The following is a 9,790-nucleotide window of genomic DNA, read 5'->3' as shown; positions in this document are numbered from 1 at the left end:
GTCTCTCCTCTGTGTTTTGGCAGTTTCTGTTGGAAGGATGGAAGGTGGGACTTTATCCAATTGACAGGGCCCCCTGGATTTAGTGCCTCTTGAGTTTTCCTTGAACCTGTAGCAAGCAATAAATTAATCTGTTTGTTTAGCATTGCATGGGTCAACTTGTTACTTGAGTAAATGTTTTACTTTTCAACTGCTTAGTTTTATATAGGTCAGCTTCAGTGCTATAGAAAGGATATGCACTAAAAATAATAAACAAAGTTTTGGAAATAGGTAGGATCTAAAATAAATAAGATTACTATAGCAATCAAACATTTTAGGATTAGAGAGAACTTCAGTCATCATTTGGTACAAGCTTTGTCCACTCCTAAGTGGGTATGAAAGAGTTAATTAATAAAACCCCAGCAAGGCAGGTAGTGGAAGTTTTAATCCCAGCTGGTGCCCCTGGGGGTGAGAGGAAGAGATATTTGATAGTCCAAATCAGAAAGTAAATATAGAGTAAATTACTTCTATGCAATTGGGGAGATTATTTCAAGTAGATTGCAACTTGGAAATGACTCCCTTCTTTTCCAAACCTAGGGTGACTTGTAAATCCCTCGTAAGGGCTCCAAGGCTGCCTTTGAGGGAAGGAGGGACTCCTGAGCTTCCAATGGCAGCTACAGCAGGCATATTTTGTAAAATTAAAACTAACCATCTTTAAAACGTGCCTTACTCAGATCTGTGTAGTAGTTAATAGGAACAGAAAGACAGAGACATAGAAATGTGGTCAATACAAACGCACCACCTTGAAAATCTGAACTGTGAGCACTTCTAGACAGGAAAACAGAAAACTCTTTGCAATTAATATAATAGCCCTCTTTCAAGGAAGTGACCTGTTTGATTTGAAATGGTGTGGCAGTTTGGGATAGGCTCTGTGTGAGATACCTGATGAAAGGATTGTTATAAGTTTTTCATATAATGAACCATTTTCCTAGTTACTTCCCTTTTTCAGGCCTAGCACTACCTCCTGGTGCCAATATGAACATACCCCAATCTTGCTTCCTCATGGCAGTCTTTCTAATGCTTGTCTCCTCTTCTTAAGTGTGTAGTCTCTGGGATCAGATAACCCTTGTTAAAGAATCATGGCTACTCCCCATCTATTACCTCTCTGACTTTGGCAATTTACCTGGCCTCTCTCTGTCTCTGTTTTCTTGTTTTTGAAATGAGAATAATAATAATATTTGATTCGTAAGCAAAACATTGTACGAATCAAATGAAAACATGCATGTAAAGCACTTGGCACTGTTACTTTTATGATTCTGATGATAATTACACATAATAAATTACTTCTCACATGACACGATGTTTAGCTTACTCAACATTCTATTTTTCTCTAAGTCAGTTCAGAGTTCAGAATTGAATGAAATGCTCCAGATATTTCTTGATGAGTGGAAAGTAGACTATCATCTCACTCATTCTAGGTTCTATACTTCTGTTGATGTAGTCTAACAAGTATCTTAGTTTGCTAAAGGCTACTGGCAGCAATATACCAGAAATGGGTTGGCTTTTATAATGCAAATTTATTAGGTTAAAAGCTTATAGTTCTAAGGCTGTGAAAACATCCAAATAAGGCATTATCAGAGATGCTATGCTGTCTTATCAAAGGTTGGCTGTGGCAATCAGGCACATAGTGGTGTCATCTAAAGATGCTTTCTCTCCAAGCTCAGTTGTAGGTGATCAGGCATATATATGTCTCTTTCTCAGCCTCTCTGGGTTCCTCTGTCTCTGCTGTTTTTTCTGTGTGTCTCTGCTTTCAGTGCTCCATTGCTAAAGGACTCCAGCAAGAGGACCAAGACCCACCCTGGGTCACAGCTCACTGAAGTAATCCAGTCCATACCAACTGAATCCAGTGCAATCAAAGGGCCCTACACCCACAGGAATGGATTAGCTCCAAGAACATGGTACTTTCTGGGGTCCACAAAAAGCTCACACAGGCAGACAGTATTTTGTTTTTCTGTTTTTGTTTTATTTTGTTTTGGGGGTGACTGGTGGCTACTCCAATCAAACTACTCAATCATTTCTCTCTCCTTTTGTTGTACTTTGGTATCTAGTTTTAGACTTTGGGCAGGACCTTAAAGTTATCCCTGTTACATGTGATCTTTTTGGTGCAAGTTCCTCTTTCTAACCCTGTAAGCCATTTTTTTCACTCATTATAGAAAATATTTTTTTGTATGTTTATTATGGGCCAGGCACAATGATAGTCACTTGCCATGTTTGAGATGTTTTTAATTCATTGGAGTTTCAATGAAACACAATTTCTACACCTTCTTCCAAATTACTGTGTAATGTTTTGAATAAGTACAAGGCTAAGGAATATCTTTAAAAAAATTTCTTCAAGGCTGACCAGGACCCTGAGGGCACTGCAGTTTAATCATGCAGTTGCGGTATCATTTGGTACAAATTATTTTTCAACTTGAGTAGCAGGAAATCTTGAGAGCTTCTCAGAACCCTTGTTCAAGTCAAGACTTACTATATCTGTCTGGTCACCTAATTCAATATTCTTGTCAAAATAAGATTCATCTGACAGGATTTCTTTTTTTTTTTTTTAAAGCAAAATTAGGCTAGATCGTTTTTTCAAGGCTCAGAGGACATCCTTTTATATCCCAGTATAGAATTTTGAAGAATTTAAATCTAAACAGAACATGGTGCTCAAAGCATGACAACTGTCTATTTCTGTTCAAGCACTCTTCCCCACCCTGTGGAGCAGGGCAAGGCTGTTGGTGAGAGGTTGTGAGGTTTTACATAGGTGAACGTCTATCCCAGGGCACTGCCTTTGCCTCTGAGCAGAGCATTTGCTTCATATTTGACTTAGCTTTTTACATGTATCTCTTTCCTACTGGGCTCCTTGTGGTCATGGTTGTGGCTTTATGTCCCTTTTGTATGTCCTCTACATAGTTCATGCCACATGGTAGGTGACCCATGCTTGCTTTTTTAAGTTAGCATTCTTGAGGCTTATTTGTAAATCTAATGCCTCACCTATCACAATTAAGGAAAAAGAATACTACCCCTTTCGGGAGTATGGCAAATAGAGATGATGTCTATAGGCCTTTCTTGGGGCATCCCTAGATACTTTCAGAGATGCTTAGGAGAGATGTCCCCGTAAACTGTGTGAAACCCTGAAATGATTAACAACAAAGTCTAATGAATGAGAAGCAGGGAAATAGATTTCTTAAAATATTGGAAAGTTGAAAATCTTTTTTTCCCTTTGTCATTACTAAGATTTTGGATTTCTAGGGGAAAATAATGCTTGTTAAAAAATCATCCTCATATAATGTCAGGGTTTCTGAGAATCTATCTTTTCTTTAAATTTATTCAAGTTAAGAGGTTGCTTTTAAAGTCTTCCCAAAGGTAAGCATTATCTCTTTATATTTGCATCCTCAATGTCTAGCACAGTGCTGGGTAGAGAGGAGGAGCTCAATAAATGTTTATTGAATGAATAAATAATAGTCTTGAAAGTATTTTGTAGACTGTGAAGCCTTGTACAAATGAAAAGATGATGATGATGATGACTGCTTATGAGGCTCAGAAATTGAAGTAGGACTTTTGCTTAACATACTGCGCACACATGTGTACACACATGAAATCACTTTAAGTAGTGGCTTCATTTTATTTTTTAAGGAGAAAGATTGGGAAACTGAGCTACTTTTAAAAATTTAAATCAAAACATGCCAGTCCAATTTTTATTACTGTTTGCTCTATTCTCTCTTCTGGCTTTTGTTGACAAATACCTATTTGTATACTTAACATTCTTGTCCTTAGTTCCTACCATCCTTTTCCATCACACTTATCTTTATTCTGCCATGCAGTCTTGACTTAGATTTCCCTACTGTTAGACTGTCAGGCTTTCAAAGAAGCAGTTTTTGAAACCAGTGTCTTTGAAAGCACTTGAACCAGAAGTCAAATAGCATGAGGTAAACCAATAGTTCTTCAATGAAGAAATGAAAAACCTTCATAATGACCAATAAGGAATTGAATCTATTGACACCAGTTTGGTTACACTGTATTGATTCCTACACAAATATCAGGACAGGGAGAGGCACATATACTCTATTGATCAGAATACAAGAATGCTTCCTGGCAAAGACAGAGATAGTGGAGGAATACAAGAGTTTGCCTTAGAGTAACACCTGATATTGGTTGTCTCTCACCAATTCAAGTCTTTTTTTTGACCAGGTAGGTCTGGCAGTCAGTGGAGAATCCATGTGGACATGGTTACATGTTCAACTCTGCATGATCTAGAGCTGCAGCTGCTGAGTTCAGCATGTCAAAGCTGGGTGATAATGACCTGAAAAACCTGGCCCTGCTACTTACTCAGTGGCAATGAATAGTAGGATGTAAGAAGTGATTACAATTCCAAAGGTTCTTGCAAACTTCTCAGTTTCTTATTTAAGGCTTCTTTAAATATATCTTCCAGATTTGGTTTTCGACTGTTTCACTCTTTCTCAAGTAAACGGGCAGACATGGTGGTGGCTTGGGTGGGGTAGGTGAGGTTTCACAAGCCCTCCGTTTGATCTGAGCTAAATATGCCGGGAGACTGCCGGTAAGCCAAGGCTGTTCTACATATGGCAGCTTCCAATCAGCTCAGCAGGGACTCGACAGCTATCACACTGTGTAGCTCTCATCCTTCTGGGCAGTTGGCAAACCCAGAGTTCCTAGATAGAAGGGGTTTAGGGGGGTAAACTGGGGGGGAGGGAGGATCAGGGGCCTTGTCTAGAAGCTGCTTTGCATAGCAAGCACAGAGTTTTTTCTTAGCTTGAATGACTTATTTTGAAGTGGGCAGATGGAGGCAATGGAGAGGGATGCTAAGGAAACACCAAGCCATTCTCACAGCATCTGGGTTTGGTGAACACTACAAAGCTTCCATGGGGTTGTATGGAGCATGGCTATTTCATCTGAGAGCCTGAATTCGCGTTTTTCCAAGTGTTGCCTCTACTGAACCAGACTATCAGGGCTGGGGATGGTGAGGACTTAAAGGGAGGGAGAATCTGCATTTTTAGCAAGTACATTGGATGGAACAAAATTAGAAATCAGTACCTATAAAAAGAACTCCAAGACTACCTTATCCTTCAGGTATATGGGATTTCTTCTTCACCCTCTATCTTCAGCTTTTGATTTTGAATTCTTTGAGTCTCTGCCCAGTCTTATGAATACCTCTCCTGAATTTCCCCATTGTGACTAGGAAGTCTTCATCAGGCCTTATAATTTCTCAAATTCTGTCTAATAAGGCGATCACTTGAATTCATAGCACATAGTATTGGTGGCTGCTTTGGGCAAGAAGGAAAACATAAGGAGAATAATACTCATACCATATATTGAATAATGCTCTATAATTCACAATTAAACTGAATTAAATGGCACCATTAAATTCACAGCAAATTCACTGTTAAATCATATTAACTCATTAATTTTTACAACTTACTGTCAAAACAGGTAGTATTATCCTTATTTTATTTTATTTTTTATTTTTTTTAAAGATTTATTTATTTAATTCACCCCCTCCCCTGGTTGTCTGTTCTCTGTGTCTATTTGCTGCGCCTTGTTTCTTTTGTCCGCTTCTGTTGTCGTCAGCGGCACAGGAAGTGTGGGCGGTGCCATTCCTGGGCAGGCTGCTCTTTCTTTTGCGCTGGGCAGCTCTCCTTATGGGGCGCACTCCTTGCGCGTGGGGCTCCCCTACGTGGGGGACACCCCTGCATGGCGCGGCACTCCTTGCGTGCATTAGTGCTGCATGTGGGCCAGCTCCACACGGGTCAGGGAGGCCCGGGGTTTGAACCACAGACCTCCCATGTGGTAGACGGACGCCCTAACCACTGGGCCAAGTCCGTTTCCCTATCCTTATTTTATAGATGAGGAAATTGAGGCTCAGAGAAGACAATGACTCACCTCAGGTCAGGTGACTAGTAAACAGAAGACCTGGACCTGGAGTAGAGGTATTCTGAGTCCTAATCCATTGATTCTGATACCTTCCACCAGATGGCCTCCCAGGGGCTTTATAACTTGTAAATCCTTAGGGCACATGTGTCGATATCACCTCTCTTTTGATTCCTTTGGAAAAATCACCATTTAAATTGTCATGGACATCAACTTGTTGAGTGAAAGTCTCCTGGGAAAGACACTTCTGAGTTGGTCTAGTTCTTCCTGTACCTGCCAGTTTAACCCTAGACCTCAACATTTTTTAAACAGTTTACCCCCCTCTTCCTACCTTGTTTGTCAGTGCATCGCTCCAGGGAGTGAATGAATCTGAGTTCCAAAAAAATTCTTCTGCTCATATCTGATTATGCTACATTTATAGACACATCTATGCATATTCTTTTTCAGATTTTATACTGCTTTAATTTGATCATCTTGATTTAATCTCTCTGAGCTCATGTTCCTTTATTAAAATCATTGAATTAAAGAAGTAAAAGGGACCATGGAGACCCATGCTGGAGTACGCAACAGGCATCCATCCAGCCTCTCCTTTTGCCCTTCTTGTGATGGTGACAATCTATCGGGGGACACAGCCCATGGTAAGTGGACCCCTCTCGTCACATAATTATTCCTTTATGTTGGACTGAAAATTTCAACCTCTATCTTTCACACATTGGTCCTTGTTTCTATCTCTTAAAAAACAGAAATGTCAAATATCCCTTCTCTATGTGATATATTCTATGTATATTCATATATATATATTTCAAATATTTGAGTCAGTGATCAAGTAGAGTAGAATTACATAATTGGAAGGCAAATGTGCAGGAGACAGAAGCCAAGGGATGGGTGAGATATGCTTGGTGGGAGAGTAAGCAGGCCATGGAATAAAAAACGTTCGGAGAGTAGGCATGGGAGAAAGATCTGTGAATGATGTTGAGAAGAGTATTAAGGGAGGGCAGAATAAAAGATGACAAAGGAAAAAAGAGTGCTTTGCTTCTTTTGTTTTGAATTCCAAATTCTTTAATCTCTGTTCACTTTCGTTAGTCATCAGCAGCATTTAAACTCTTCTTTCTTTATCCACTATGTGCCAAGTCAAGAAGGTTCCAGTTTCAAATCTGAAAATTGGTCATTAAAACATTCAAAGTAGAATTAAAGGATCCAAATTCGTGTCTGTGAATTAGGAGTCCATCTCAGAGAATTTACCTGGCAAGTTTTTCAAAGTACATATTTCTTTAACACAGAGTATGAAATTCTATTTCAGTAGCGATCTGTGGTGGGGTACTGCCACATATTTGGAAAACAAACAAACAACAAGCAAATGAATGAACAAACACAAAAAACCCTCACAACTCCTCAGGTGCTTCTGATGGGCATATTGAGTGAGATATACTAATGTGATTGAAAATAAAAATGAAAACTTCTTCCTACATACCTGGAAATGATGCCAGACAATTGTGGATTCTAAACTTCATGAAAAATTGACAGAAATTTTCCTTTTTCTTTTGATGTTTTGGGATCCAATAAACACAGTCTAAGTTTTATGTTATTACCTTTTTACTGTTAACAGTAATTTTGAAAATGATGTTTGTCCTGGTTGCCTTTTGAGTGTTTATGCTCTTCCTCTCAGCAATGGCCTTCCTTGGCCAACAGGCATTGTTCTCTCCATGTTTCAGGATGTGAGTCTGAAACTAGCTATCAAAGCTTACAACAATTAATCATGTTGACCATCACATTATTCTTTGTGACTTGGGAGAAAACCCCTGTTTTCTCAAATGTTCTATCTGCTGAGAATTAGGAACCATTTATATATAATAAAGAACTATCACTCATGGGGAAGTATACTCTTCCATCTCATGGAAGAAAACTTATGACATTGAACTTGATAAAAGCCATCATTTTCACAAGCTGAAATAACAAGTCTTCCCCATCTCCCCTCCCATTTCTGTAGGTTCAAGTATGAAGAACTGAAGGAGACCACACTGGAAAGAAGATATCATAGTTTTTAGGTTGAAATGAAGCAGGATTAACCAGAGTAATTAAATTCTTTATAAAAATCAATGAGTTGTGGCACTTTAACTTAGATGTTCCAAGGAAACTCTAACATGTCCTTTATTTATTATTCATTTCTGGAAAAAATCTTAAAATGTTAAACCACTGTTCCTTGGTGTTTCGTGTTTTTATTGTTGTGTTGTTTTGTTTTGTTTTTGGTAGGGAAACAATATGGTCTTCAGAATAACCAAAACATCCAGACTCTGTTAATTTAGTTTTAGTTTTAGGCATCTATATTAGAGCTATTATACATGATACCTAAAATGTTACAGTGGGGAGGGGTTTGCATGTATGGGAGGAGTGTCCTGTCCTGAAATTTACTTGTTTGCCTGATTGGTACTGACTTAACTGGTTTGTCTGCTTGAGGGATGCTGAGAAGACACTCCTCTGCTCAAAATCATATTTTATTTAGGTGCCATGGTGTCTGACATTCTGCCTTTAACAATTCCATTGGCTTTCTTTCCCTCTCTTAAATGGAAATTCTCTTGGTTTGTACAAAACACAAAACTAATTCATGAAGGCAAATGCACAAAAGTAGCTATTGGCCTTGTTTGCCAAAGAAAAAGGGGACTAGTGGAGCTGGGAGAACCTTGAAAATGTATCAGTGGTAATGAAGGGGTGGTTTGCTAGGGAGGGAGGGGAAGATCACAGAAAGAGGAGGTGAAGGGCAACAGATACACATTTTGCCCACTTGGGAATTTTGAATGGGGCCCAATCTGCCCACTCAGTACTATTTGAAAACAAAACAAAACAAAATTGTATCTTTGAGAGCTGATTTAATCTATTTCACTATTTCAGTAGTTGAACTGGCCAGGACTTATAATGCTGGAATAGAGAAGGGTGATTAGCATTGCAATCATAAGCACCAGTTGTAAATCATGATTTATTTGGACACAAGGCTTCATCATCAGCATTTGAAGAGCATCTTTCAAAACTAAAATGCAGAGGGCAGGAAACAGTGTTGGTCTTTTAGACCGTTTCTCTCTTTGTGAGGTAAGTCAGAAGCCTGAGTTAGAAAGCATTAAAAGATCATTTTGTTCCCACATTCAATCTTCTTCTTTTTATTTACAAATAAGCTTTTAAGCCAAAGACAATTTGAGGTGGTTCCTCCATGGTTAACTCACTGGCCCCTCATTTCTGCTGGACCATCATTTCAATTGACCAGTCTTGGGAGGGAAATCATTCTAGTGGCCTCACTATAAGCAGACAAGAGTCTCTGGCATGTTCCCAAAATACTAGGCTGCTCTACATCGTGAGTCTCTTTGATTTTCTGTAGGAAAGTTATGCTGTTGTAGGTCAACACTCAAGGGTCTTGGTGAAGTGTTCATTGTGGGGGAACCCTAACCCCTGCTGTTACTGGGGAGACCAAGCTATCCTTTGGGCAGAACTTCCAGATTTCAACCCTGATTAAAATAAGCTATGCAGGTGGAGTCCTGGTTTGTGGGACGGGTACAGAGCCCGGACATGACAAAATCTCATCCTTCTCCCAAAGCCGGGATGCTGCTGAGGACACACAGAAAGGTGTGCTGGCCAAATCAGCTGGTTATTGCTTCCCCAGATAATTCTGATTTCAGACACCTGACTTGACTCTGTAAGGGAGTGGGAGGCTGTTTTCCCTCACTGTTTTTGCATCTTGGCTTTCATGTCACTACATAAACATTCAGCCCACAAATTTCTGTTATCTAATCAGGTGCATCAGTCCGTGGTGGAGATGAGAGGGGAGGAACGCCCCTCTGACTCAGATTTTGCACAAACAAAACTCAGCCTTGTTAGCACAGGGAGGAGGAGCACCCACGGCTTC

The 9,790-nt window shown here is 39.5% G+C and overlaps 1 long non-coding RNA gene across 1 annotated transcript; it reads left to right on the top strand.

The window, feature by feature from the left end:
• The first annotated feature begins 5,627 nt into the window (after positions 1-5,627).
• LOC131279722 (uncharacterized) lies at positions 5,628-8,095 on the top strand. The gene is made up of 2 exons (XR_009187156.1): positions 5,628-6,539; positions 7,889-8,095. It is a non-coding gene; the product is annotated as an uncharacterized lncRNA (long non-coding RNA).
• Positions 8,096-9,790: the final 1,695 nt, after the last annotated feature.

The sequence above is a fragment of the Dasypus novemcinctus genome, chromosome 9 (assembly GCF_030445035.2).
Source record: "Dasypus novemcinctus isolate mDasNov1 chromosome 9, mDasNov1.1.hap2, whole genome shotgun sequence".
NCBI lineage: Eukaryota > Metazoa > Chordata > Mammalia > Cingulata > Dasypodidae > Dasypus > Dasypus novemcinctus.
This window is presented reverse-complemented; position numbering and strand designations above follow the sequence as displayed.